Source organism: Phoenix dactylifera, chromosome 1 (genome assembly GCF_051530095.1).
Source record: "Phoenix dactylifera cultivar Ajwa chromosome 1, Ajwa_hap1_PhDact_Kaust_v1.1, whole genome shotgun sequence".
Lineage (NCBI taxonomy): Eukaryota > Viridiplantae > Streptophyta > Magnoliopsida > Arecales > Arecaceae > Phoenix > Phoenix dactylifera.
This window is the reverse complement of record NC_143190.1, coordinates 36914039-36932269: the sequence shown is the minus strand read 5'-3', so window position 1 is coordinate 36932269 and position 18231 is coordinate 36914039.

The window sequence follows — 18231 nt, the reverse complement described above, 5'->3', positions numbered from 1 at the left end:
GACTAACTCAGTTTAATTGGGTTCAGATCTAACTCAATTGGGCTTAATTTGGTTCGAATTTAACCCAATTTATAGTTTGGGTTCTTCCGGACTTAGTCCATCTGATTGGTTTCGGTTTTAGTCAAATTTGACTAAACCCATTTTTCTTTTCTTTTATTTGGGCCTAACAGGTTCGGACCCGAACTCGGATCCGACCCTTTAGGTCGGACCCGTTAAGGATCTCTCTCTCTTTTTTTTCTTTTCTTTTCTTTTCTTTCCTTTTTTTTCCTTTCTTTTCTTCTTTTTCTTTTCTTCCTTCTTCCTTCCCGAAGGTTCTTCTCCCTTTCTTTCTTTTTTTTTTCTTTTCTTCTCTTCCTCTTCTCTTCTCCCGACTCCTCCTTCCCCCTTTCTTCTCATTTCTTCTCCCGTGGAGGGAGGAGGGCGAGCTCGGGAGGTTTGGGAGGAACGGGCAGCGGCCAATGGCGCCAGGTTGTTAGATGTATGCCCTAGAAGCCAATTTGGCTGACACATTGTTGATTCTAGGGACATAATTTTGTACTTGACTATTTATTATTGAATAAATAAAAGGCATCCTTTCATTCATATTGTTTATATGTCTATGAATCGTCCAAGAAATTAATAAGATGATGATACATATTCTCAAGAGTTGAGAATTTGAGCCATGTATCATTGGTGATTAATTTCTAAATGCTCCTGATCAATGGATCATCACGAGGACGGTGATCGATCCGATCAGTGCACAGATCACTCTCCTTCTGGATGGACGAGACTTGAGTCCACAGTGTAGGGACACTGAAGTGATAGTGCAGGTGCTTGTTAGAGAACAAGGGTACTGAGCGTGACCAAGACAAGAAGTCACTTGGATGTCTATCCACTCGTCAGTGACTTGCTTGACGTTGCAGTAGTGTGACTGGTCCTTTGACCTGCGGTGCTTCGGCTACTCACAGTGAGGTTATTGTAGTTTGACTGCACACATACATGGTCTCTAGCCATATGGGTCCATGCAGTGTAGATTGGCTGCAGTAAGTTCACTGTAGGAGTAGGGTATGCACCTATAAGGAATCTATCGACCTTGATAGAAGAGGAGTGATCCTATGTGATTTGTTAGACTGAGTTCTAAGACCTTGGCCAGGGCAGTAATATAAAGTGGAAAAAGAGTTTTCCATTAGCGAACTCGAGTCGAATAAATCTTGACATATGACAGACGATGGGGTTTGACGAGTTGTCCATGACCTCCGTCCTGTAGGGATCCACGATAGTAGGACTGTATCACACGTTAACTGCACCTAGAGGTTCATCTTTCTATTCTACTGGGTAGCCACTACATGCTGCTAGGTGTCACTGGTGGATGGTGGGACTCATAGGGATTATCTTGATGATCGATAAACCCTAATGAGTTGAGTTGGAATCGTTCCAACCCATTGAAAGGAGTTTTCAATGATATTGAGATAGAGATCACAATATATCTCACTACCAGTCAGAGTAGAACCTATGGGGTCACATACACTAGAAGTATTGACCGATCCGATGGTTGAAATCGTGATTAGGAATCACAAGTAATCAATTTGATTGATAAGAAGTTGAAGAAGGAAAGGAAATTAATTAATTGGACTTGAAACAAGAATCCTACTTTGGGTAGGATTCCTAGAGTCCTAATTGGATTAGGACTGGGAATCCTAGTTGGAGTAGGACTGGGATTCCTACTTGGAATAGGATTCCTACAATCCTAATGAGATTAGGAACTTTGAATTAAAATTGGATTCCTACTTGGAGTAGGATTCCTAGAAATCCTAATTGGATTAGGACTTCAAATTCAAATAAAGTCCTAATTGGATTAGGACTAAAATTAAACAAATCCTAATTGGATTAGGATTCCTTAAGTCTAAATTAATTATTAATCTAATGAATCAACATGACTCCTAATTGGATTAGGATTGAAGAGTTCAATTAAGTCATGATTCATTCAAGTCCTAAGGACTAGCGTAGATTGAACCCAAATTTGGCTAATCCTAATTAGATTAGGATTAAACCATGAGAGAGGCACCTAATCCTTTTTGGAAGAGGATTGGGTTAACCAAGTAAGAGGGGCATCAGCCTCTCTTCACTTAGTTGGTGCGACATGAAGAGAGAAGGGGGGCCGGCGCCCCCTCTTGGAAAGTAGTCAAGGGCTCCTAACTTGTAGGAGCCCTTCATCCTTATTAAAGGAGGACTAGGGCCGGCGCCCTAGATGGACCTTTCTCCTCTTCATCACGTGGCCACCCCCTCTCCATCTCTCCTTGGTTCAGCCGCCATCAGCAAAGGGAAAAGAAGAGGAGGCGTCTCCCTCCTCTTGGTCTTCTTCCTTGGCTCCAACGCATGGAAAAAGAAGAAGGCTGCAGGGGCTTTTGATCTTCTTCCCATCTTCATCCTTCTTCTTCCTCCTCTCAAGCACAATCAAGGGTTGATTGAAAGAGAGGAGATCAGCCATCAAAAGCTATCTCTGCAAGGGAGCTAGCACCCCGGTGAGATAGAGAGCTTGGATCGGATCCTGCTTCGTGTGGATACCCGTAGAGGCCGGACGTTTGAACGGCTTCAAGCGAACCCTCTTCCAAAACCACGAATTCAGATTTGCGGTGATCATCTACCCGCGCAAGGTGAAGATTTGATCTTCCTAATAGTTTTAAAAGTTTTAATTCTTACCTAATTACGAAAGGTCTAGAAACAACGTTCATGCGATGAACGTCGAACCTGTGCATGCCGATTCCGCTGCCATCTGATTTTTGTTTTGAAATATCAGCGGCATGGGCGGGTTCCCAACAGTGGTATCAGAGCCTAGGCTTCGTAGATTAAGGTAAGAATTAAATATCTAAAGGCATATTAGATCTGAAAATTGAATGATCATGCATGCTGAAAAATTCTGCATGCAGATTTTTCAGGGGTGCTGTTTTTTGCATGCTGATTTTTATGTGATAAAAAGATGATTCTAAATGCATTGTTAATGGGATTACAAAGTTTAGAATCATGATTAGCATGATCAGCGACCTATGTCATGATACAATCAGTTAGTTTTCAGATCTGAAAATTATAATTGTTGCATACGGTGATGATCATAGGATTCAACCCCTTTTGGTATCAAATGTAATGACCTGCGATGTGATCTGCGATGTCATGTAATTTTTCAGATGCTTGCATGCATCTTATTTGATGTTTTGAGAGGCCTGCGTGCCTCCTAAAAGGAGATGTAATTTATTTTTATTTTTATTTTACATCTGGTTGTATTTCTGTGATGTGATGTACATCAACGATCAAGTTGAAGCAAAGGCATGAGATGAAAGGTGATCTAAGCGGTTGATGGCGATGGGATCAAGAGTTGATCAAGGATCGAATCAAGGTGGCTTAGAACCAATTCAAGAGTTGAAGACCACTTGATCGATTGATGTGCATGTGCTTGTAATACGACCTAATTAGAATCCATGATCATCACCTATTTAAAGTTTAACTTTATTTGATGCTGCGATTATAACTGCCTATGATGTACCGTTTGCATGAGATGTGAATGCGAGTCGGGTAGATAGGTTTACATGTGATGTAGCAAATCCAATTGAGACCTAAATCAAAACCTCCTCAATCAAGTCGAGAGTGAACCGACATGAGCAAGTCATATTAGATTAATTGATCTAATTGGTGTCTAGGAAAGCATGAAAGGTGGTTACTTAATTAGGACCTTACTCTCTGAGTAAGGGGAGCCTCCCACCTGCTTACCTGGCCAATTGTTCGATTACCTCTTATGAAGGGCTCAAGTTGCAAACACTAAGACCTGATTAACCAATATTAAGTCAATAGGTCTTCCACTGTAGTAGAGCTGCTAAGGCCTTTCTGATGTTGATTTGTCTCGGCTGGACACAGTGGTCAAGTTGCATCGGGGGGCTGGACCTCTCTATAGACATGAGATGTTGTAGGGTAAAGGTGGGGTTGGGCACCAATAACTGTTAGGTGAGGACCCAATGACGACTTTATTCCTACGGTTATACGGTGGGTCTGACTTAACTAAGAAATGGGACCAATAACTGTTAGGTAAGGTCTTCATGGCTTAGAGACCAAGTTACACTGCAACATGCTTGAGAAGCATTGTACAAGAGTTGTACACTCATCCATCTATGTGTCACCAATAACTGTTAGGTGAGGTGGCATGTAAATTGGTGGGACCGCAGTACCCACTAGAAACCCTAGTCGTGTAGGATTTCCGTTTCCCTACCAGGGGAGTGTGAGGGATTCGAGAAAATAGTGGGAGTTACATTTGTTCTAAAAGACCTTAGAACAGATTAGGATCAAGTACAAAAGTCTAACTAGAATCTTTACTCTCTGCAGATACAATGTCGGCTTCAAACCCTCTGACCCGTATTCTTGAGACCAACCGACTGACCGGAACCAATTACAAAGACTGGCTTAGAAATCTCAAAATAGTTTTGGACTGTGAGAAGATAGGCTACATACTCGATTCAAATATCCCCACACTACCAGCACGTCCTACTGATGTTCAGCATGAGTTGCATAAAAAGTGGTTGGATGATGACATTAGAGTAAAATGCTATATGATGGCATCCATGTCTAATGAACTCCAATGCCAGCATGAAAATATAAAGACTGCTAGGGACATACTGGCACACCTGCAAGAGTTGTATGGTGAGCAGAGTCGCACAGCTCGTTTTGAAGTGTCCAAGAGGCTTTTCAAAGCGAAGATGCGCGAAGGGCAGTCTGTCCATGATCACGGTCTGACCATGATCAAGGACCTAGAGGAGCTTGAGAAGCTCGGTATGGACATGCACAAGGAATTGCAAGTGGATTTGATCCTACAGTCACTTCCTGATTCATTTGGTCAGTTTATAGTAAACTACCACATGAATAAGATTGAATGCACTAAGACTGAACTAATCAACATGTTGGTAACTGCTGAGGGAGCCTTGAAAGGTTCAAGGGGCAATGTCCTTACTGCTGAGTTGACTTCTGGTTCCAAGAGAAAGTCTACTTGGAAGAAAAAGAAGCCTGCTAAGAAGCAGAACAAAGACAAGAAGCAAAAGAAGGAAGTTCAAAAGAAAAAGGCTAACGACAAAGAAAAATGTTTCCACTGCAATGTCGAAGGCCACTGGAAGAGAAACTGTCCTTCATACCTCGAGAGCCTAAAGAACAAGAAAGGTGACATACCTTCAGAAGGTATAGACTTGCTCATAATTGAAACTAATCTAACGGTTTCTTCTACTTCTAGTTGGGTTATAGATTCTGGTTCTAGTGCTCATTTGTGCACTACCATGCAGGGTCTAAAGGAAAGTAGAAGGCTGGCGGAAGGTGCGGTAACCCTTCGGGTTGGCAACGGGGCAAAAGTTGCTGCTGTGGCTGTGGGCACCTACCATCTGCGACTACCGTCTGGATTTAGTTTAATACTTAGAGACTGCTATTATGTACCTGTTGCTAGCAGAAATTTGATTTCTGTTTCATGTCTAGCACAGGAAGGTCATGTTTTTACATTTGACAAAAACTGCTGTTCTATTTATTTGAGAAATAAAATAGTCGCACGTGGTTTCATGATTGATAGTCTCTATCATTTACATATGGATGTATCTGTGAATGTTACCGAGCAAGATGTGAGTGCCAAAGGATCCAAAAGATCCAGAGATGAGATAAACCAAAGATATTTGTGGCACCTCAGGCTTGGCCATATTGGAGAGGACAGAATGAACAAAATGGATAAAGATGGGCTTTTAGGCTCATTGACTTCCGAGTCATATCCAGTTTGCGAGTCCTGTCTTCAAGAAAAAATGGCAAGACTGCCCTTTATAGGACATGGGGAGAGGACCACTGAATTACTTGCCCTAGTACATACAGATGTATGTGGCCCATTCGATGTGCTAGCCAGGGGACGTTATTCTTACTTTATTACCTTTACCGATGATTACTCACGGTATGGGTATGTGTATCTTATGAGACACAAGTCTGAGTCTTTTGAAAAGTTCAAAGAGTTCAAGAATGAAGTAGAAAAACAAACTGAAAAACCTCTTAAGGCTCTTCGATCAGATCGAGGAGGAGAATACCTTAGTAGGAAATTCCGGGACTATCTCAAAGAAAACGGCATAGTCTCACAATGGACACCTCCGGGTACACCTCAACTCAACGGGGTGTCAGAGAGGAGGAATCGGACCCTATTGGATATGGTCAGGTCCATGATGAGCTTCACTGATTTACCTATGTTCCTTTGGGGAGATGCCTTACTCACAGCGATTTATTTATTGAATAGAGTTCCCTCTAAATCCGTTCCTACCACACCGTATGAGATATGGCATGGTAAGAAACCAAGTCTGGGTCATCTCAAGATTTGGGGATGTCCGGCCCACATCAAGAGACTACAGGCGGACAAGTTAGAGGCTAGGACCATAAGTGCTCGTTTTATAGGATATCCTAAAGAGTCATTAGGATACAATTTTTACGTCTTAGAGGATCACAATGTGTTTGTGAGCCGTCATGCCATCTTCTTGGAAAATCAGTTTATCCTTGATAGAGGCAGTGGGAGGAAAATTGAGCTTGAAGAGAAAGTCTCTGAAAAGCAACGAGTCATGGATCCTATTGAACCCATTCATACAGAGCCAGTACACAATGTCCCTCGACCACCTCGTAGATCTAGTAGGGTCTCCCATCCTCCCGATAGATACTTAGGTATACTAGAAGAGGATACCGAGAAAATGTTCCTAGTGGGAGATAGGGATCACATACAGGATCCCAAAACCTACAACGAGGCGATATCTGATATCGATTCCGAGAAATGGCTGGAAGCAATGAAGTCAGAGTTAGACTCCATGCGTTCCAACCAAGTCTGGACCTTAGTAGACCCACCAGAAGGTATTGTACCTATTGGATGCAAATGGATCTACAAAAGGAAGATATGTTCGGATGGAGAGGTAGAGACCTATAAGGCAAGGCTTGTGGCGAAAGGGTATAGTCAGCGCGAAGGCATTGACTATCAGGAGACCTTTTCACCTGTAGCCATGCTAAAATCCATCCGAACATTGCTTGCCATTGCAGCATTTCATGATTATGAAATCTGGCAGATGGATGTGAAAACTGCTTTCCTGAATGGATATCTTGATGAAGATATCTATATGGAACAGCCTTTGGGTTTCACTTCCAGTGATGGAGATCACAAGGTCTGCAAGCTGCAAAGGTCCATCTATGGACTAAAGCAAGCATCTCGGAGTTGGAACACTCGTTTCGATGACGCAATCAAAACGTTTGATTTCATCAAAAACGAAGAGGAACCATGTGTTTACAAAAAGGTTAGTGGGAGTGCTGTAGTTTTTCTCGTACTGTACGTAGATGACATTCTCCTGATTGGGAATGATATTCCCATGCTAACCTCGGTCAAGGTCTGGTTGTCAAAAGAATTCTCCATGAAAGACCTTGGGGAAGCATCCTATATTTTGGGAATAAAGGTCTATAGAGATAGATCTAAAAGGATGCTTGGCCTTTCACAGAAGATGTACATAGAGGAGGTGCTGAAGAGGTTCAGCATGGAAAACTCCAAGAGGGGTCTCTTACCCCTAAGGCATGGAATTCATCTCTCCAAGAAGATGTGCCCCAACACATCTGAAGAGATTCAACGCATGAGCAAGATTCCTTATGCATCGGCAATAGGAAGCCTCATGTATGCCATGCTATGTACACGACCTGATATAGCTCTTGCTGTGAGTGTCACAAGCAGATATCAGTCGAATCCAGGTGAAGAACACTGGATAGCTGTGAAGAATATTCTTAAGTACTTGAGAAGAACTAAAGATTTATTCTTGGTTTTTGGAGGATCATCAGAGTTAAAGGTAGAAGGGTACACAGATTCAGACTTCATGACTGATGTCGATGACAGGAAGTCAACATCTGGATACGTGTTCTTGTGCAATGGTGGTGCGGTGAATTGGAAGAGTTCTAAACAACCGATCATTGCTGATTCTACTATGGAAGCTGAATACATCGCCGCCTCTGAAGCTGCTAAAGAAGGCTTCTGGTTCAAGAAATTCATTGCAGAGTTGGATGTGATGACATCAGATGCCATAACACTCTACTGCGATAATAATGGCGCCATAGCCCTTGCTAAGGAGCCAAGGTCTCATCAGAAGTCTAAGCATATAGAGCGGCGCTTTCACCTCATACGCGACTATGTGGAGAAGAAATATGTAGAGGTGCAGAGAGTAGACTCCGCGGATAACGTGGCAGACCCGTTCACTAAGCAGCTGAGTCAGCAAAAGACTGAAGCCCACCTTGAGAAGATGGGCCTAAGATATTTGACCAATTGGCTTTAGTGCAAGTGGGAGATTGTTAGATGTATGCCCTAGAAGCCAATTTGGCTGACACATTGTTGATTCTAGGGACATAATTTTGTACTTGACTATTTATTATTGAATAAATAAAAGGCATCCTTTCATATTGTTTATATGTCTATGAATCGTCCAAGAAATTAATAAGATGATGATACATATTCTCAAGAGTTGAGAATTTGAGCCATGTATCATTGGTGATTAATTTCTAAATGCTCCTGATCAATGGATCATCACGAGGACGGTGATCGATCCGATCAGTGCACAGATCACTCTCCTTCTGGATGGACGAGACTTGAGTCCACAGTGTAGGGACACTGAAGTGATAGTGCAGGTGCTTGTTAGAGAACAAGGGTACTGAGCGTGACCAAGACAAGAAGTCATTTGGATGTCTATCCACTCGTCAGTGACTTGCTTGATCTTGCAGTAGTGTGACTGGTCCTTTGACCTGCGGTGCTTCGGCTACTCACAGTGAGGTTATTGTAGTTTGACTGCACACATACATGGTCTCTAGCCATATGGGTCCATGCAGTGTAGATTGGCTGCAGTAAGTTCACTGTAGGAGTAGGGTATGCACCTATAAGGAATCTATCGACCTTGATAGAAGAGGAGTGATCCTATGTGATTTGTTAGACTGAGTTCTAAGACCTTGGCCAGGGCAGTAATATAAAGTGGAAAAAGAGTTTTCCATTAGCGAACTCAAGTCGAATAAATCTTGACATATGACAGACGATGGGGTTTGACGAGTTGTCCATGACCTCCGTCCTGTAGGGATCCACGATAGTAGGACTGTATCACACGTTAACTGCACCTAGAGGTTCATCTTTCTATTCTACTGGGTAGCCACTACATGCTGCTAGGTGTCACTGGTGGATGGTGGGACTCATAGGGATTATCTTGATGATCGATAAACCGTAATGAGTTGAGTTGGAATCGTTCCAACCCATTGAAAGGAGTTTTCAATGATATTGAGATAGAGATCACAATATATCTCACTACCAGTCAGAGTAGAACCTATGGGGTCACACACACTAGAAGTATTGACCGATCCGATGGTTGAAATCGTGATTAGGAATCACAAGTAATCAATTTGATTGATAAGAAGTTGAAGAAGGAAAGGGAATTAATTAATTGGACTTGAAACAAGAATCCTACTTTGGGTAGGATTCCTAGAGTCCTAATTAGATTAGGACTGGGAATCCTAGTTGGAGTAGGACTGGGATTCCTACTTGGAATAGGATTCCTACAATCCTAATGAGATTAGGAACTTTGAATTAAAATTGGATTCCTACTTGGAGTAGGATTCCTAGAAATCCTAATTGGATTAGGACTTCGAATTCAAATAAAGTCCTAATTGGATTAGGACTAAAATTAAACAAATCCTAATTGGATTAGGATTCCTTAAGTCTAAATTAATTATTAATCTAATGAATCAACATGACTCCTAATTGGATTAGGATTGAAGAGTTCAATTAAGTCATGATTCATTCAAGTCCTAATTGGATTAGGACTAGCGTAGATTGAACCCAAATTTGGCTAATCCTAATTAGATTAGGATTAAACCATGAGAGAGGCACCTAATTCTTTTTGGAAGAGGATTGGGTTAACCAAGTAAGAGGGGCATCAGCCCCTCTTCACTTAGTTGGTGCGACATGAAGAGAGAAGGGGGGCCGGCGCCCCCTCTTGGAAAGTAGTCAAGGGCTCCTAACTTGTAGGAGCCCTTCATCCTTATTAAAGGAGGACTAGGGCCGGCGCCCTAGATGGACCTTTCTCCTCTTCATCACGTGGCCACCCCCTCTCCATCTCTCCTTGGTTCAGCCGCCATCAGCAAAGGGAAAAGAAGAGGAGGCGTCTCCCTCCCCTTGGTCTTCTTCCTTGGCTCCAACGCATGGAAAAAGAAGAAGGCTGCAGGGGCTTTTGATCTTCTTCCCATCTTCATCCTTCTTCTTCCTCCTCTCAAGCACAATCAAGGGTTGATTGAAAGAGAGGAGATCAGCCATCAAAAGCTATCTCTGCAAGGGAGCTAGCACCCCGGTGAGATAGAGAGCTTGGATCGGATCCTGCTTCGTGTGGATACCCGTAGAGGCCGGACGTTTGAACGGCTTCAAGCGAACCCTCTTCCAAAACCACGAATTCAGATTTGCGGTGATCATCTACCCGCGCAAGGTGAAGATTTGATCTTCCTAATAGTTTTAAAAGTTTTAATTCTTACCTAATTACGAAAGGTCTAGAAACAACGTTCATGCGATGAACGTCGAACCCGTGCATGCCGATTCCGCTGCCATCTGATTTTTGTTTTGAAATATCAGCGGCATGGGCGGGTTCCCAACACAGGTGGCCGGCCTGCGGCGCCCACGGCCACACTCGTGGCCGTGCCCGTGGTCGTGCTCGGGGGCGCATTGGCGGCCTACAGCTGCGTCGGCGTCCCGCGGCCGGCAACCCACGGCCTGCGACTTGTGGCCGAGGCCGGCACCCGCGATTGTGGCTGCGGATCACCCACTGGTAAGTTTTTTTTTTTCCTATCTCCTCCCCCTTCCTTCTCCCGTGAAGGGGGAGGGGGATCGGCTCGGGAGAGGGCCGGCTTGAGGCCGGCGGCACCAGCTGTGCCTATGGCAGCCTCGGTAGCCGCGGTTTGCCTCCCCCTCTTCATCTCTCTTTCTTCCCTCTTCTTCCCTTCCCGTTTTAATTTTTATTTTGTTCTAAATCTACTCTACAAAGCATAATTTGTAGAGGAAAGGAATTAGAGCTTACCTGATCTGAAGGTGGTCGTCTGCCTCCTACTCCGGCAATGCAGCCTTCTGCTCTAGCGGCGCGAGTCCAACACCAGGTCCTGCCAACCGTGAAGGGTTGTGAGAGAGAGACAGTGGAGAAAAAGGAAGAGGGTGATGAAAGTCTCTACCGATCGGGGCTTCTTGTAGCCTCTGATTGCAGGGGAAGGCGGATGGTTGTAACCGCCCGCCATCAGGCAACCCAAATGCCTGCCCTTTGGTGTGCTGGCCTCCTCCGTTTCTACTAGAAACGGGAACGGTTATCACATTCTTCCCTCCTAATAAAAAAAAAATTTCATCCTTGAAATTTACATACCTGCATTTTCAAAGAGTTGCGGATGCCTCTCCCGCATTTCCTCCTCAAGTTCCCATGTGGCCTCTCTCTTCGAGTGATTGCTCCACTGAACTTTCACATAGAGCATAATACGCCGCCTCAGGACCTGCTCCTTATGATCAATGATGCGTAGAGGATACTCTTCGTAAGTTAGGTCTTTATAAATCTGCAGGGGCTCATGCTGTACTATATGGCTGGGATCAGGAATGTATCTCCGTAGAAGAGAAACGTGGAAGACATGATGCACACTGGATAACTCTGGTGGCAAAGCCAATCTGTAAGCAACCTCTCCTACTTTGTTCAGAATCTCAAAGGGGCCAATGTAGCGAGGACTCAGCTTACTATGTTTTCCAAATCTTGTAACACCCTTCGAAGGTGAAACTTTTAAGAATACAAAGTCCCCCTCCTGAAATTTCACTTCTCTTCTTTTCTTATCTGCCCAGTTTTTCTGTCTATCTTGTGCTGCCTTGAGCCTTTTCCTGATCAGTAGAATCTTCTCCCTAGCACTCTGAACTAATTCAGGGCCCAACAACTTCTTCTCTCCAACATCATCCCAATGTAAAGGAGACCGACATTTTATTCCATACAAGACTTCATAAGGTGCCATCTGGATGCTAGAATGATAACTATTATTGTAAGCAAACTCCACTAGTGATATATGATCATCCCAGCAACCTCCCAGATCAACAGTACTAGTCCGCAGCATATCCTTCAGGGTCTGAATCGTCCTCTCTGACTGACCATTAGTCTGAGGGTGATAAGCAGTGCTGAGTCTCAGATCATCTCCAAAATCCAGATACAAAGCGGGGGTCCCGATCAGATACAATGCTTACTGGTACCCCATGTAAGCGCACAATATCATCAATATACCTCTGAGCCAGCCTATCAAGTGAAGTGCCAACCCTAAAGGGTAAAAAGTGAGCTGACTTCGTGAGGCGATCAACAATCATCCATACTGCATCATTCCTCCTTACTGTCCTTGGAAGCCCAGTAACAAAATCTATAGTAATGTGCTCCCATTTCCACTCTGGAATCTCTAGTGGTTCTAGCAAACCAGCCGGCCTCTGATGCTCAGCTTTTACTTGCTGACATACCAAGCACCGAGCTACAAATCCTGCTATCTCTCTCTTCATGCCGTTCCACCAGAAATGTTTCCGTAAATCTCTATACATTTTAGTGCTGCCGGGATGAATAGAGAAACGAGACTGATGAGTTTTCTCCAGAATCTCTCTTTTTAGATCAGCATCCCTAGGCACACATAATCTACTGCCAAAATGCAGAGTACCATCCGGATGGATTCGGAGTTCGGGTCGTAACCCTCTCTCCACATCATTTCTAAGCTGACACAAATGTGCATCTGTCTGTTGAGCAACTTTTATTCTTTCTATCAAGGTAGGATGCACCAACAAACTAGCCAACATACTCCCAGCACCCTTGGTAATCACCTCGATCTGCATCATATCAAAATCTTTCAAAATCTGCTTCTGAGTGGTAAGCAAAGATATGGAGCCCACTGCTGACTTCCTACTGAGAGCATCTGCCACAACATTAGCCTTTCCTGGATGATATTTGATGCTTAGATCATAATCTTTTAGTAGCTCAAGGCATCTTCTTTGCCTTATGTTTAATTCCTTCTGAGTAAATATATACTTTAGGCTTTTGTGATCAGTAAAAACCTCACAAGGCTCACCATATAGATAATGTCGCCAAATCTTCAGAGCAAAGACCACTGCTGCCAACTCCAAATCATGTGTCGGATAGTTCTGCTCATATGGCTTCAGCTGTCTAGAGGCATAGGCTACTACTTTATTATTCTGCATTAGTACACAGCCTAATCCTTTCTTGGAGGCATCACTATAAATGATGAAACCCCCAGTATTGGTTGGCAAAGTAAGAATAGGAGCACATACCAGCCTTTGCTTTAGCTCTTGAAAACTTTGCTCACAATCTTCACTCTATACAAACTTTGCTCGTTTCTGGGTCAAACGAGTCAAAGGAGTAGCGATCCGAGAGAATCCTTCAACAAATCTTCTATAATAACCAGCCAAACCTAAGAAGCTTCTGATTTCAGTGATATTAGTAGGACGAGGCCAATCCACCACTGCTTATATTTCCTTTGGGTCCACTGATACCCCTTCTTTAGAGATTACATGACCAAGAAATGCAATACTATCCAGCCAGAAATCACATTTGCTCAGTTTGGCATATAATCTATTCTCCTGAAGAATCTGTAATACCACTCTCAAGTGATCTTCATGTTCTTCTTTGCTCTTAGAATAGATCAGTATATCATCAATGAAAATAATAACAAACTGATCCAAATACTGCTTAAAGACCCTGTTCATCAGATCCATAAAAGCAGCTGGCGCATTGGTTAGTCCAAATGGTATAACTAAAAATTCATAGTGCCCATACCTGGTTCGAAATGCGGTCTTCGGCACATCATCTGCTAGGATTTTCAATTGATGATACCCAGATCGCAGATCTATCTTGGAGAAGACTTGGGCACCTTGTAGCTGATCAAATAAATCATCAATCCAGGGCAGAGGATATTTGTTCTTCACTATCACCTTGTTCAACTCCCGGTAATCAATACACAGCCGCATACTTCCATCCTTCTTCTTGAAAAATAGTACAGGAGCTCCCCATGGTGAAACACTTGGGCGGATGAATTTCTTCTCTAGAAGTTCCTGTAGATGAACCTTCAACTCTCTCAGCTCTGCCGGGGCCATCCGATAAGGAGCCTTCGAGATAGGCCCAACACCCGGTAAGAGATCGATCCGAAAATCAATCTCCCGATCAGGAGGTAATCCAGGTAGATCATCAGGGAATACTTCTGGATACTCTCTCACAACAGGGATATCCTCTAGCTTGGTTTCTTTTGTAGTGTCTACCACACAAGCTAGGTAGGCCTGACACCCCTTTCTGAGGGCCTTCCTTGCACTCATTGCAGAGATAATGTGCAAAGAGGGATTTATAGTAGGTGCATCACCCTGATAGAAGATTTTCTATTCACCAGGTATCTGAAACACTACCCTCTTGCCAAAGCAATCAATGTGAGCATGATATTCAGACAGCCAATTCATACCAAGGATTACATCAAAATCATACATGTCTAACAGTACTAAGTCAGCCAATAATTTTCTGTCCTCTATCTGAATTATGCAATTTTTATGAACAGAATTTACCACTACTGTCTTCTTGAGAGGGGTGGCAACAAGTAAAGGCTCATCTAACTTATCAGGCATAAGATGCAAGGATGCAGAGAACCTGGAGGATATAAAGGAATGTGTAGCACCAGAATCAAATAGAACTAAAACATCAACAGAGTTGATGGGAATCATACCTGGCACAACTCTGTCACTGGCACTAGCATCCTATCGTGTCAGTGCGTACACCCATGCAGCTCCTCTCTACATCTGAACAATTGGTCTAGAAGGTCCAGATTCAACCTTCTTTTTGTTCGGGCAATCTCTGGCTATGTGTCCTGGCTGCCAACATATAAAACAGGCTCCCATCCTCTTCAAGCAAGGACCAGAATGCATTTTGTCACAGTAATAACAAGTCTTAAATTTCTTCTTCTTGTTAGGAGGGCCTTCAAAGTTTCTTGGTCGGTTCATCAGATTCCTTGACGTCTCGGCCCTTTTCTGCTCACCTCTTTCCTTCCCTGATTTCTTCAGATCTGCTTCTACCTTCAGTGCTCTCTCCAGGGCCTCTCCATAGCTGGTAAAAATCAAAACTGACAATCGGGATCGAATTTCGTCCCTCAAGCCTTGCTCAAATCTACTAGCCTTGCTTCTCTCAATCTCTATCATCTGAGGGCAGAACCAACCCAGCTTAGTAAATTTGTTGGCATATTTTAGCACAATCATATCATCTGTCTGCCTTAGAGATAAAAATTCATTTTCTTTAGATATTCTGACTGACTCAGGAAAATACTGGTCATAAAACATCTTCTTGAATTCCTCCCATGTCGGTAGCTCATCCTCACCCTCGAGTGCAGCTTCAATGGCCGTCCACCAAAACTCTGCATTCCATTTTAGCATAGGAATAGCCAATCTGACCTTCACTTCTTCGGGATATTGCAAGGCTTTGAACTGTTAGATGTATGCCCTAGAAGCCAATTTGGCTGACACATTGTTGATTATAGGGACATAATTTTGTACTTGACTGTTTATTATTGAATAAATAAAAGGCATCTTTTCATTCATATTATTATGTGTCTATGAATCGTCCAAGAAATTAATAAGATGATGATACATATTCTCAAGAGTTGAGAATTTGAGCCATGTATCATTGGTGATTAATTTCTAAATGCTCCTGATCAATGGATCATCACGAGGACGGTGATCGATCCGATCAGTGCACAGATCACTTTCCTTCTAGATGGACGAGACTTGAGTCCACAGTGTAGGGACACTGAAGTGATAGTGCAGGTGCGTTAGAGAACAAGGGTACTGAGCGTGACCAAGACAAGAAGTCACTTGGATGTCTATCCACTCGTCAGTGACTTGCTTGATGTTGCAGTAGTGTGACTGGTCCTTTGACCTGCGGTGCTTCGGCTACTCACAGTGAGGTTATTGTAGTTTGACTGCACACATACATGGTCTCTAGCTATATAGGTCCATGCAGTGTAGATTGGCTGCAGTAAGTTCACTGTAGGAATAGGGTATGCACCTATAAGGAATCTATCGACCTTGATAGAAGAGGAGTGATCCTATGTGATTTGTTAGACTGAGTTCTAAGACCTTGGCCAGGGCAGTAATATAAAGTAGAAAAAGAGTTTTTCACTATCGAACTCAAGTCAAATAAATCTTGACATATGATAGACGATGGGGTTTGACGAGTTGTCCATGACCTCCGTCCTGTAGGGATCCACGATAGTAGGACTGTATCACACGTTAACTGCACCTAGAGGTTCATCTTTCTATTCTACTGGGTAGCCACTACATGCTGCTAGGTGTCACTGGTGGATGGTGGGACTCATAGGGATTATCTTGATGATCGATAAACCCTAATGAGTTGAGTTGGAATCGTTCCAACCCATTGAAAGGAGTTTTCAATAATATTGTGATAGAGATCATAATATATCTCACTACCAGTCAGAGTAGAACCTATGGGGTCACACACACTAGAAGTATTGACCGATCCGATGGTTGAAAAGTGATTATAAATCACAAGTAATCAATTTGATTGATAAGAAGTTGAAGAAGGAACAAAGGGAATTAATTAATTGGACTTAAAACAAGAGTATGGAGTGATTGATTAAAACCCCTATTTGATTTTGATGAGCTCAAAGCATTTGAGTATATCTTATGTTTACTAATGAATTCAATTAAGTGTTTCAGTGAAAATCGTGTCTAAGTGTTTCTAGACTTGGTTCAAGATATTTTGGATAAGGTATGAAGTCAGTTTGAACCAAAGTCTGAGACTCGAGTCGACTCCAGGATATTACGAGTTGACTCCAAGCGTATCAGAATCACTGGCACGGGCTCGAGTCGACTCCAGACCAGTACGAGTCGACTCCAACTGAGAACAGACAGACGAACAGAAAGCATCAACTTAAAACCTGTCAGCGAGTCGACTCCTGAAGTGCGCGAGTCGACTCCGATGCTTACCGAGTCGACTCCGTAGTAATATGAGTCGACTCCAAGAAGCTACAGACAGAAAAGTCAGAGAGCGTTATTTCGACCCTGAGATTCGAGTCGACTCCTGTGGAACGCGAGTCGACTCCGATGGTTGGCAGGTCGACTCCAAAGAAAGTGAGAGTCGACTCTCAGTGGTACACAAAGAAAAAGTCAGAGAGGAGTTTTTGGACTCTGAGATTCGAGTCGACTCCCGCAATACACGAGTCGACTCCAAGGCAGCGCTCCACCAAAAAGACAGAGGGCCTAGTTTCGGAAACTGAGAGCCGAGTCGACTCCAGAGAAGTTCGAGTCGACTCCAAGACTGGACGAGCCAAAAGACAGAAGATCGGGAGTTCGGGCTCTGAGCGCCGAGTCGACTCCCAGGATTATCGAGTCGACTCGAGTGGGCCAAGTTGAAAATTGGCTTCGTGGATTTCATGAGATGAGCCGACTCCGAAAATGCCAAGTCAGCTCCAGAAGTTGGCGAGTCGACTCCGGGTCAAGACGAGTCGACTCCCAGTCGAAGAGGCTACTTTAATTCAAATCCGAAACAGTTGCCGAGTCGACTCCAGAAAAGCATGAGTCGACTCTCGCTACAGCCGAGTCGACTCCTGATCGCGCGAGTCGACTCCGACCCGCCAACGGACATATTGTCAGGTTGTGCAGAGTGTGCAGAACGGGCAGAAAAAGGTCTCAACGGCTAGTTTCCGTGGGGGATGGTTTAAATAGCCACAGAGGACTGTAGCAAGGTAGAAAACTACCATTCCATTCAAAGAGATCAAGCTTTCATTCTCTGCAAGTTGGTTTTCAACGAAAAGAGGGAAGAGCGGCATTAACTCCATCCAACTTCCTCTTCCCAGCATTTAAAGAAGCCTCCTCCTGCATTCAAGTCGACCAGACATTCAAGAGGAGACCCGAAGTTCAAGAAGCCCTACTCAACTCCAACTCAAACGTGTTTGAGGGCTTCTAACCTCTCTTCAGTTTATATTGTTATTTATCTGCTTTTGAGAAGTTTTGTTTTCTGTTTGTCCCTTTTATTTACATCTTGTCTTTGCTTGGTTCAATCGGGGGATTGAATCAAGGGTATAGAGGTTGGTTGGTGAGCCGAGTGTAAAACCAACGTGTGTAAGGGTTCGATTGTGATCCCGGAAAAACAATCGGGGTGGTTC